We start from the raw sequence: 13,178 nt of genomic DNA on the forward strand, positions 1-13,178 counted from the left end.
AAGTATTTTTGTGAATCCATCCCTGGATAATGTGTATTGTCACTGCGCTTGCAGCTGTCAACATTTCTCTGGTTTCAAACATGAAGAAATTCCTTTAGATGACCTATTCATATCTTCTAAGTTTCATTCCTTCAGGCCATATTTCCATGGGGTTATCAAAGATTTTTATTATCTTTTCATGAGTGCATAGCATTTGAGTCTTAAAATGTGGTCTGGAATGAAATTCTGCTGGAAAGAATAGTTTTTCCTTTGTCCCTTAATTCTGTTGTTGTAGCAAAGCAAAAAATACTGCAGACAGTGCCATAAAATTTAAATAATGAATGTAAAAATCTTTTCTCAGCTATGAAAGGGCAATATCAGAATGTTCTCAATTGCTTGTCTGTTTCTTAATGAGAAATAAGGAGTATTCTAGATATTAAGAGATTCCCTAGGGCTATTATGTTTGAGGACCATGTACTGAAAGTTCCTAATGTTTAATAAATACAAACTAGGAATGTAGAATGATTTCAAAGAGTGCTTAAAGTATTTTTATTCATGAATTTTGGTGGGGTTTTGCCCCAGATTTTATTTCAGTAATGAACACAAATGCATTACACCTTTGCAATCCCTGTCTGCTCCCACATGAAATTCATGTTCATATTGAGAGGCCAGATCCTATTTGGGAAAGGCTCTTGCTCACAGGCAGTGGAGTTGATTTTTCCCTTGTGCCTGCAGAAAGCAACCAGGGAAACATCTGTGCTAAGCTGGGGCTGATTTTAATGGGTTGGGCTCAGATGTTGGCAGCAGGCACATGCTCCAAGAGCCACCAAAGATAGTTAATTGGCTGTGAGCTTTGGAGCCTGATCATTAGCTGGAAGACACAAAACTTCTTCACACAGAGTTACAATAGTTATTTCCAAGGCAAGCAGAAAGCTCTGTGTCTGTATGGCTGGGAGAATTGGCAATGGAAAGCCACAGGGTAAGTGCTGTCTTTGCTACAAAGGGTAAACACAATGGTGCTGTTAGCTACAGGCCTTATTACTTCTCCAGTCAAAAAGAAGCAAAAATCCAAAACAAAATTCAAAGAAAAAGATAAAAGAGCAAAACCATATAATTATTTTTGTGAGGGAGTTTTAATTTGAAGTTTTTAGCACAATTTTTTGTATTTCAGGAGTCGGGGTTGTGCCAGGTTTACTGAAATTGTATTACTAGCGACTAAATTATCAATTGATTACAGGTGTGTCTGCCTTAAAGGGGATTCAACTGCCCTTTAAAGGAAGCTAATAAATAATATTGGAAGCAGCTGGCTTTGCTGCTTCTTTAGAGTCCTGTCACACCCCTTCCTGGGAGAGAAGTTAATGCTCCCTTTATTTTTCTCTTGTCCTTGACACAAAACTGACTGAGCGTGGAATCAAATGCTTGATGGGGTGAGTTATGAGTACAAGTTTGTCTTCTCAGTGTGCTAGGACTTGATTATTTGGCAGTTCCTCCTTTTTTAGATGGGGCATTCTTGAGATTCTGTAAAATTCTTGTTGTAATAAAAAAGAGCTTGGGAAAGGGTGGGACTTCCAGCCCTGCATTTTAGGAGAATAAGTGTGCGCAGGCCGCTGTAGATTTTAAAGTGATGCGTGAAAATGGAGAAGTATATTTTGTAACTGGAAAAACACAGATGGATTTTAATGTTTTGGAGGAGTTTTCCTTTGTTTGGCAAAGAACAGGGATGGCTGGTCTGGAAATTGCTTATTGGATGGAAATCTGTGCTGTGCCTTTGAATGGGTCAGCCCCATAACAGCCACTGCTGTGGCCTCTCCCAGCTCCCAGTGCCTGCTGCTGGCACAGCTGTGGCTTTGAGCCCCTTCCCCAGGGCTGTGCTGTCCTCAGCTCCTTCAGGGAAGGAAGTTCCAGGGCTCTTGTCCTGTCTGCCCAGGGGCCCCTTGTCTCACTGCAAGTTCAGTCCTAGTGTGGAGCAGGAAAAAACCCTATGGCTGCCTCTGAAGGAATTCAGCTGTAAGTTCAATGCCTATTAAATTTAATAAAATCCACTTAGATTCTCATCCTCAAGAGCCAGTCTGATGCTTTACATAAATCTTAATTTGTTTACCACAGCTGCTTTAAAAACAAACAAATACCCCACCACATGACAACAGACACAGCCCCTGCTAATTAGACTTTAAAGTACATTGAGATAACTTTGGACAGATGTGCCAATATTTTATTATGCCAATTTTTGGCCAACATATTTTTTAATGTGTGTAGGCCTGATAAACTGCAGTTTTTAGGTTTTTGGTTTACTAAATAGTGGCAAAAGCAGTTGGAAAGGCTGGCATGCGGTATGCTTTTTTCACAAGCAAGAAGCAATAAACTCCTGAGACCTGAAAAAAACAGTTCTTCCTTCAGTTTGACAGAATGATATCTGTTCTAAACTGATACGTTAATTGAGTCTGGCAGCTTCCATTTAATTGTGACTCATTGCAAGTGATCGAGTTAGTCAGCTCCTCAGCTGCAGTTCTGGTTTTGTCATGAGAATAAAAGAAAATAGGTAGCATGCATAGTTTTCCTTTCTTTTTGTTCCTAAAAGGTCTGCAATTTTAAATATTTGTGAGATTCTTGGGGTTTGTGTGGTTTGGGTTTTTGTTGTTTTTGTTTGTTTGTTTTGGGGTTATTTTTGTTGGGTTTTTTTTTTTGGTCAGTCTATTTCACACATTTTGGACCATGATAATTTTAGGCCCTACCTGTGAAATCCCATCTCACAATTTGTTAGCTGTTATCACAACCATTCCAGATTTAAATGTACATGGGAAACAATTAAACAGAACTAAACTTATTTGACACAGTTATGCTGTAACAATAATGCCAGTAAATTTCAGCACTGGTTACTAAAAAGAACAGTGCTTGTGACAATGAGCAGCCCCAACATCTGAAATCAGCTTCACTCCACTGTGGCTCACATGTGTCTTTGTTGGGTTAGAACAAAAAATAGCTTCCTTCAACGAAGACACCACTGTAGATCAACCTTGTGAGATATATCTGTCCTCGAAACCTTTTTAGTCTGAGGAATGGTGCTAGAAAATAAGGAAATGATGAAGGAGATTCCTTCCCTTACCTGCCTGTAGGAAGTAATTACTTGTTTTTATCTCCTGATTGGTATTAAGCCTGTTGTTAAGAAAACTTAAGCTAGTCTGAAGTCTTATTTTGCTAGGAGTCAACAGTTTGTTTAACTGCACCTGTATCAAAAAGGCTTTTAGTCCAAAGTAACCAAGCTGAGAAAAGAGAGGGTGGAAGGGAAAAGAGGGACAAATTAATAATGATGCCTGCAAGGTCTTTGCAGAAACAGAATAGTTCTAAATCCATTTGGTTACTACCAATTACTTGCAGACCTAAAGAACTGTTCTCTCTCACACCAACTTGCCACTGTAGTGTGGTTTATAAATGTTCAGCTATACAATGGCTTGGTTAAATATTCCAAAGTATTTAACGTTTAGCAGATTCTTCTTGACTTGTAAACTGGAGTCCTAAGGCACCTGTGAAATTCTGACCATGGAGTAGTAACTTTTCTAATAACTACAGAATAATATTCAATGCTTTTAAAATGTTTTCCAAGAAGAGGGTGGAATATGTTTTTTTTAATTTCAAAAACGAGTGGGGGAGAAATTGGTGTCAGATGCATGTTCACAGAGATCTGCATTGGTGTGCTAAACTCTTGAAAGGAAGAGCCTGTTACAGCTTCTGCTGTCATGGTCAGGGATTGGGGATTGAGTCCCAGAGCTTCTGATGGTGAACAGAATGTTTGGAATTGCTGTTTTGTATGTGTGCTCATGTATTAATATACTATAAAAATGCATAAATAAATAATAATTCAGATAAAAATAACTTGATATCAGAACAGCTTAAAAATTACAATATAAGTTGGCATTGATGTGCAATGCTGATTACTTAAAAGTCTGCTACTCCCACATAAATATGGGGGGGGGGGGAAGTGAATTATCTTCATCTACATAATAGCTCATCTCAAAAATATAGGCTAGTAGGACCTGATTCTTTATTTGAGATTAAAAGTTTAATGCTTAAATTCTGACATCATATGGAGAGGCTACAGCTTCCCTTTTCTCTGGGGTAAGACAGTGCAATCACTAGGCTTTTATATGCAAAGGAGCTGTGTGTAACTTCTGTGCTTCCAATGATTAATGTTGTAGTTATTTCTATTGTGCTAATTCATAATGCTTCTTGCATTTGCTTTTGTGGGACAAACCTCAATCCATCAGTGGTGTGTTATCTTGCCAGTTTCTCCACTATTTTTATTTAGCTAATTCAACCATTGCATTACTTAAAAGGATCTAATTAATCATTATGTTAGTAATCTTGGCTTTTATTGAGACCACAGTTAATTAAGTTTACAAATTGACATGGCAAAATTTGATCCAGACAAATTACGTTGGAAGAGGATTTGTATCAATAAAAATCTCTGGACTGATAAATTGCTGACTTTTCCAGCTGGTGACAAAGATCTGTCCTGGGCTGGGGAGGGCTCCTGAGTGCAGCCGCTCAGTGAAGAACATTCCTCTGCAAATGAGAACTTGGAGATGTCAGGAGCTCTTCAAAAGCATTCTCTAGTGAGAAGAGGCTGATCTTGCAAGGCCTTCAACGCCCACCTCCTGCCTGAGTCAAGGGCTTCTCTGAGTCTAGCAGGCACTGCTGAGATAAATTAGGAGCTTTCCCTTCATTTCTCTGGGAATTGTTCAGAACTGCCAGGGACAGGCACCTCCATCTACCAGATCTGTGGGTGCTGAGGATGGGGAGCACAGTGGAGCTGGGGCTGTGATGGTGAGGAGCCAAGAGCTAAGGGAATCAGCTGACAGGACGGATATTTAGGACTGACAGGAGGATATTTTCCCATGGAAACTCATGGAACAATGCCTGGCTCCTGTGGGAGGCAGCTCCTTCCCCAGCAGCTGCACAAGGGGCTCGGTGCCCCAGGAGCTGCTGAGGGCTGAGCTCTGTCTGAGGGCCCAGAACTGTGCCCCAATGGCCCCTGTGCAGGGAGGGCTGTGCTGGGGCAGAGCCCCTCAGGCTCCGGCTGCTCCAGGCACTGTGGAAGTGCTTCTGTGGAGCCCAGGGGGCTGGGGAGAGGCTTTGTGTCCGGCCTGAGGATGTTCCCCACTGTTTGTCCCCATGAGTGTCAGTGGCAGGGCTGGAGGGGCCTGGGCAGGAGCCCTGGAGGGGTCTCCTCCTGATGGGATCCACCTGGACAAAATGGGGACAAGGCCTCCTTTTCCAGCCTGCTGAGGAGAGATTGCAACTTGGGAGGCCACAGGGAGTCACAGAATCAATGAGGGTGGAAAAGACCTCTGAGATCATGGAGTCCCACCTGTGACCAAACAGCACCAGAGCAGACAATGTCAGCTAGACCATGGCACTGAGGGCCACATCCAGTCCTTCCCTAAACACCTCCAGGGATGGTGACTCCATTCAATGTTTAATCACCCTCTCTGTGATGCCTAATGTCCAACCTAAACCTCCCCAGGCACAGCTCAAGACTGTGACCTCTTGGTCTATTGCTGGGTGCCTGGCAGAAGAGACTGAGCCCAGAGTGAGGCAGGACTGAAAGGATGTGGTGACAGGGACAGGGGAAACCTCAGGAATAACAAAACAGAGAGATGCCCGTTGTGAGTGCCTGCAAAAACATGAGAAGTACCCTTGGAGTCCCGGAGAACAGGCTGGGCAGCTCAGGAAAAGCAGGCAGGGAAGGGGAGGAGGAGGAGCAGGAGCCATGAAGGAGCAGGTTAGAGGTACATGGAGATGAGTCCTCTTTGAGAGACTGTGGGGCAGGACTGGAAGAGAGGCCTTTGGTGTTGGGGTTTGTTCCTCTGGTCCTCAAACAATTCAGTCCTGGTGTTTCCAGAGTAATAGGTCAAAGGAATAATTTAGTGATTTTTTGTGTGAGGTGATGGGAAATACATTATTGCTGTTAGAAACACATTAAAATGCTGGACATTATTGATGGGGGGGGGGGAAACCACGTGTAAAAGTTATAGCTTACTGGATCTCTTATTTTTTTCCCCAATACAATCAATGCTGAATATATTTAGAAGTGTTTTCCCTGCACTATGTGCAGGCTGTGCCAATTAGATACAAGAACTCATTTAAAGTCTGTTGTCCTTTGCAGAGGCTGCATGAAGCACTGCAGGGGTTTTGTGTGTTTACTGTGGTACTGTTGGTTCCATTCCCATTGTTATCCTGAAGCATTTATTCATATCCATTCTCCACCTTCCTGCCTGCTCTTGTGGAGCTCAGCAGATGGCTCTGACCACTCCTTGAAGGGCTCTCAGGGTCCTGAGGTAGTTTTAAATCCCACTGCTGCTCCAGGGGCTGCAGAGCACATGGATTTGGCACAGGCAGATGTTCTGCTCCTGTTCAGCCCACTGCTGAATGGTCCTGGATGCCATTGGACCTGTAAAGGGCAGGATGTTTGATGTGTTCTGAGGCAGAAAAGTATCTTTTGGGCATGTTTGAACATTTTAGTGCAGAATGGCTGAAGGAAGGCCTGAGTAGTTTGCTGACTGACAGCACAATGGTTCTGAAGCAATTGATGAGGTTGTTCCTTTGAAAGGCAGACAAGTGGGTGAATGCAGAAATTCAGGCAATGCTCACTGAAATGTGCTGTTTTGCTGATCTTTAGCAGTATTTTAGAAAAGGTGGGGGAATAAGAACTCCAGTGTTTTATGGTTTAAAGAATCTTAAAAGATTACTATATTGATTTTCCTTTTACTGATAGAAGTCTCCTAAGTATTTGGATTCTTAGTTTTGATGTATTTTGGTCCCCATCCTTAATTAAATGTTGAAAGAACTCACTGGGAAGTAACTTACTGTTTTATTATTCTGTGTCAAGTGCTGTTTGAATCAGGGTGATCTAAAATAAATTGGCTTTGTGTTTTATTGTTTTCTAGCTGTCCAGCAAACTAGAATATTGCTGATTCACCCAACTTTTCAACTGTGTGCCAGGAATATTTATACATGTAAGTACTTTAAAAAAAATCCTTAAACATTAGATAATTTTGCATTTACTATGAAAATGGTTTTGAGAAAGAATTCTGAATTTAGATATATTGTTATCTTTTGCTAATTTTGAAAACAATAATAGGTAAAAATAAGTTTGCTTTTTAAACATTAGTTATTATGGTATTTCAGTACAGAAGAGACCTCTGTGGTTATAGTTTTCAGAGTAATGTGCCATTACTGGAAGTAAATTATTCATATGAAAAGGATGATTGATCAAACACAAGTTACCATAATGTGAGGGTTGGAACAAGGTCAAACTTATTTTACAGGTGTACAGAAACTCATAAAATCAGTAAATTGGACATGCAGACAAATATTTGAATCCATGAATATAATTGTCTTCATTGTTATATTTCATAGCCTTTCTCCTCTGACTTTCTCACAGACTGCAATGTGCATTTATTCATCCTGGCCTGTAAGCACTTTAAAAAATCCTTTTTAATTGCAGTTTTAAACCCCTGTCCTCAGTTAGATATACACTCCTATAGCCCAGAAAAATTGATGTAAACTCCTTGCAGTTTCTGGACATGTCAAGTAAAGATTACAACTGGTTCAGTGATGTCTCTCCCAAGTACAAGCACTCTGACCTCAGAGGTGGATAATTCACAAAGAAATTTAGAGTCAACAGAATAATAATTATGAGTAGTTTATCTAGTGAATTTCCCAATCAGTTGTGATACAAATAATTGATGTTTGAATTCCAGCATCGCATGCAATGCCATTCCTAAGCAGTGATTATATCCCATTGGAGACTCTGGACTCTAACTGTTTAATAAAGCCAGTGCAATTTAGGACAGGTCAGAGAGAAGCTTTGTTAAATATGAGAGAGCAGGGGGACAGCATCTGATTCTCTGCCAAGAGATTGCAGACCCAGCCATAAACTGGGGTGGAGAAAGAGACAGGGGAAACCCACAAAGTTCAAAGTCAGCACAGCCAGGTGTCCATCCCTGGGGAGGGCAGAATGCTGAAGTATCTCCTTAACTGCCACCGTTTTGGGAATCAAGCTAATGCAGTAAATAATATGGACACTAAACCCAGTAAATGGTACAGCAAATATTATTGACAGTAAATAATATGGGCAATATAGAGGGGTGGCTCTTGGTGGAGCCTAGACTGGTATTATCTTAGCAAGGACTTGGAAATAATCACAGGCCATCAGCTTTTAGGTGAAGGGAAGCCTCTTTTAGTAAAGACAACTTCTTAGCTTGACCTCAGTCATCAATATTAGTAGTTTTACCACAACAGTCTGAATCTCAATCACACATACATCAGGGAAAAAAAACCCAACAAAACAATTAAATGCTGTAAAAAGTGGATTGAAAAGATACCATGCAACTTCCCTGACCAGTCTCACAGGCAGCACTGCTTGAGTAATTAGAAAAATTTAATTATCTACGCTGAAATCAACAGCAAAGAAGAGCAAATATGAGAAATATGTTTGTTTCTGACTCCTACTGTGAGTTCATCCTTGAAAGCAGAGACCAGTCCTGGGTATCATTTACTCCTTATCTCTGCTTGTTGCTGTGACCTCTGCCACACATGGTTTATCAGTTGCTTGCAATTGCAAATCAATAAGATTCTTCAGGAATGTAGAAGTTCTGGGATTTCTTCCTATTGTTTGAACTCAGAAAAATAGGAGAAGAGTATTTTGAGAGAAGAGGCCAGATCAGGTGTGGTCTGTGTTCAGAAGCTGTCTAGAAGAAGCCAAGAAGTGATTTATTTCATTTTATTGCAATAAAGTTCTGTGAATTTTCCATGCTCCTTATATTAAACTGAAGGAATTGTGTCCTCTCTATTTAAATTTTTATTCATTGATTACAGCCTGATATATTACTGCACTACAACATGGGGCTTGAATTCTTCCTGTTGATTGATTTACTTCAAATCTTAAAAAAATCTTAAAAATTTTACTTCAGGTTGCAAACCACTGACTTGTCTCTAGTCAGCTGCAGTTACAGTTTAGATTTTACCATGACTTTAAAAAAAATTGATTGCTATAACAACTGTGTTGAAGTCTATTTACTGCCCATTATCTGAGACATGGTTGAGGATATTAGTTATTTTACTATTTTTTGTGAATATTTTTATCAATCTCCCATTGTTTTAGTCCCATATTAGGTCATTAAATTAATGTTTTAATTCTTCATTTGAGCTCTGCACTTCTCATCTCCTTATTTTAATTAATTTTTAGATCTTTTCATCAATGTACAGAGGTCTGATACAGTTTCTTATGCTTGCTGTCAAATAATATGATTAAAAATTAAGGGAATTTGTCAAACAAATGAATTCATAACATGATTATTGAGCTAAATGACGGGTAACAAATTATGGATATTTGCGAGACAGAATAATGTTTTCTATCATGCATTTCTAAAAAAAATTAGGAATGATTATGACTTAAAATTTCAGCTTATTCAGTGTTCAACTGTTCTAGTGAAGCCTCATGGATATGATTATTTTATGGCACTCTCCAGTACTGGATGTTGGAGAAAAATTCACATGCAAAAAATGAAGGGGCAATAACCAGTGCAGTGCCAATTGTGCTGTTATAAAATTTAAATTATCTGTAAAAATGAATATACCATGCTAAAATGGCTCTATTTGGGCATCACCAAGCTTCACAGTACCAAGTTTAAAACACTATTTTGCCCCTCTTTTACTTGGAATAGCAGTTGAATATTCTGAACACCTCTGTGAGAGAAGCAATGACATGAAAATTATTCTGTTTGCAACACAGGTACTTTTTCTGACTGCTGTCTCCTCACAGATCCAGGGAGCAGCTGGGTCAGGATTGGTTCCTTGGAGTGAGTGAGTAAGGCTCCTGTAGCCATGTTCAATATTTCATGATTTCAGACCCATCTAAAATATACCTCATCACATAATTTCACTGCTCACATTTTTTTATGTATTTAAATAGAACTGAACAGGATGTTTTAGAAGAACATGCTTCATCTAGAAATGCCAATTTGTCAAACCGGAATTGTGTGGGAAAAGGCTGAATCGATCTTTTTTTTCTAATTTTTGTGTAGAAAAAGCTTTAAGAAACAGATTTCAACTGCTGAGAGCACCTCGTTTCAACATTTTCAGCATGCAAATGGCAGTTTTCTTGGCATGGAGAAATATTTAAACTATAATTAAATGCTATAAGAATAAAAAATGCAGAGAATTTTAAGAGAATGAAATAATCCTAGTGAAGTAAATCAGACTTAAAGCACATAAGTCTTTAATTAGACTTTATGGTTCTGCATCCACATTGTGTTCAGTACCCCTGTGCTTTGATGCAGCCAGCTCATATTTCTTAATTTTGCATGATGTAGCCTTCACCTGATGCTGCTTCCATTTGTACTAAAGAAAAACTGCTCTGGGATGAGCTGGGTTGGACTCTTGAGCAGTCAATCCTGGCTCCTCTGGTGATTTGCCCAATGCAGAAGTTAGGTGCTGACTCCAGAGCTGCACTGCCATGGCTGCCAATAACAGAAAATATAAATATAATACAGAATATATATATATAAATATGTAAGTATAGAATATATTCTAAGTAATATAACAACCCCCAAAATAAAATTACTGCTTAAATGATAATCTCACTGGGAAGACTGGAATACATTACAATATAATTTTGTGTGACCTTTTGGTGATGTTGGAGAATGCTTGAGTTACCATATGATAAATGCAAAATTTTGTGCACCATTAGTTATGAGAAGAGTTGGTGTTAAGAAATTCCGCTTGCCATCCCTTGGAATCACATCACAAGGGTTAAATCCAACAGGTTTCCATAGAAATATCCCTGAAATCAGTAAGTTATTAGAATTACTTAGATTTTCAATTGGTAGAGAGTCAGACTACTGTGCACATTAAAAAACCCCCCAAACACTCACTTGGCCTTTGCATTTGGTGCCATTATATTATTATATTTCCTCTTTTTTTTTTTTTTTTTGGTGTTTTATTAACCAAAATTAGATCAAACTATTGAAAAGTCACCACTTTTGTTAAATTATACAATGTTTAAAGGCTTGAGAATATTAATTAAATATTACTGGGATAATTTGGTTAAAAGAGAGCTCAGGGAATATAGGATTTTATTTTTTCATGCTGTGATTGACTGGAATGATTTTCTTTTTGGCCAGCTGAGTATTGTTAGAATTGATGTTATCATTTAAAACACTGCTTTGCTAGAGTTTAAAGGTTCCTCTGTGGACCTGTAGAGAAAATGGCTGTGGAAGATTATTTGTATGCCATGATCAGCTCTCTCCTTATTCCACAGCAATTGTGAGAACGAAAGGGTTATTTAGGACAATCCGTGGCCTCACTGTCATTAACTGAATTACAAGAGCTTATTACAATGTGAACCTCACGATACTGAGTCACTGGCTTTAGAACCTTGGGCTAAATGTAGATGTAATGCATGGTAGAAAAATAATAATGCACCAATGCCTACATAATGATGAGCTGTACACACAGGGATTTTGAAATATTGGTAATTCTGTGAATATATCAATCCTGAGCTGCTTAGTAGTAAAATGTAAATACAGTCTTAGAAATTATTATGTGAACTTGAACACAAGTTTCACTCTGTTTCTTTTTGAATCATTCATACAGATGTAGATTCATGTGTGGAATGCAACACATTTTTCTGATTCTCATCACCTCACAAAACAGAAGTAGAGAAGAGGGGTGGTATATCTGGAATGAAAGAGATGGAGTGGCTTTCATGTGTAGTAAAATAAAGGGATTCTAAACAGAGTTCTGAATAGGTCTTTAAAAGGAGTGTGTATCTGTGTAAATTATAGCTGCCTCTAAAACCAGGAGTGGTGAATTGAACTGAGAAAAACAGTACAAGGTTTAAAGCAAAAAAAAGTATTTCTTCATTTAATGCAAAATAAAAGTCGTGGAACCACTTAGTGTAAAGAGCTGTGAAGGCAAATACACATGGATTCACAGTGGATTAGAGAAATCCATGTTTAAGTGTGTCAGGGGCTGTTTAAGAGGTTTAGAAGAAACTTCAGGGTTGCAATACCTAAGTGAACCCAAACCAGAAAGCCTGTCCTCTGGCCTGTGAGAGGGCAGAAACCATTTGAATTATGGAGAAAGCTCTTAGGATCATATTAGGTGTAGCATTCCTACTCTGTGTGCACATGAATGCACAAAGTCAGCGGCTTCTGGTGTTTGTGAGCGTGCACAGAAAGAGAGCTCTGTCCTCAGATGGGCACAGCTGGGGCCGTGCACACCTACTGAGTTGCTTTGCTCATCACATATTTCTGGTATTATTTTCCAGCTTTTACAGGTTGTCCTGTACTTGTCAGTTATTGTCACCTTAAAATTGTGAGGTCTCTTTCTGCTCTGTATTAAGTGGAAGATTTTCTTTCCCCTCATTTCTGTCATCTGTTAGAACTTGGCTTTGAAGCCTATTTGCTGTGGAGGACAGGATCTTACAGCTTAACTACCCACTTGGCTGGGAAATGCACTTTAGAAATAACATCTGTGCAGCTGCTGGGGTATCCACAGCACTGCCAGGCTGTGAATTCCCTGTGATTACAACTTGCATGTCCTCTGCTGCTTTCCTGCTCTCAAAATTGAGAGTGGAGATCCTGGATCCTCTCTGTAATAAATATCAAATTTCTTATTTGAGTTTGACTTGAGCCTTTCAGGGATTAGGTGAATTACAAGGGTCGAGCATGCCCATGGGGAAGGAGTGCTGTGTGTTGTTAATCTCTCTGAGAAGCAAAGCAATGCTGGGCAGGGTGCAGAGAGCTGCAGGCTCTGTCTGGAGAGTGGTGGGGTCACAGTGATGCCAGGCTTTGGATGGAGAGTTGATTATAAAATGCTATCCAGGGAGCAGGAGTGATTACACTGCCCCAGAGCAAGCTGAGAAACATCTATATAGCTCTAAATACAGGCTGTGGTTTCAGAATTTTTGGTTTCAGGTGCTTTCCAGGGTGTCATGTGCTTGGTTTTATATGGCCAGCTGAAATTAATGTCATAAAAGACTTGCAAGCTTAGAAAGGCTTTCATATATGTGTAATATAACAAAATGCAGGAAGATGCACTTGGAACTTTATAGATTTATGTCTTCATTAAAGAAAAAAAAAGCTGTTTCACACCAGGGATGTTTTTTTAAGATGTTTAGGATGTTCTTTTTGACC

General features: G+C 39.4%; 1 long non-coding RNA gene across 1 annotated transcript; it reads left to right on the forward strand.

The window, feature by feature from the left end:
• Positions 1-1,304: 1,304 nt before the first annotated feature.
• Positions 1,305-11,763, forward strand: LOC132081222 (uncharacterized). The gene is made up of 4 exons (XR_009419652.1): positions 1,305-1,406; positions 6,924-6,992; positions 9,773-9,843; positions 11,635-11,763. It is a non-coding gene; the product is annotated as an uncharacterized LOC132081222 (long non-coding RNA).
• Positions 11,764-13,178: the final 1,415 nt, after the last annotated feature.

The sequence above is a fragment of the Ammospiza nelsoni genome, chromosome 17 (assembly GCF_027579445.1).
Source record: "Ammospiza nelsoni isolate bAmmNel1 chromosome 17, bAmmNel1.pri, whole genome shotgun sequence".
Classification (NCBI taxonomy): domain Eukaryota; kingdom Metazoa; phylum Chordata; class Aves; order Passeriformes; family Passerellidae; genus Ammospiza; species Ammospiza nelsoni.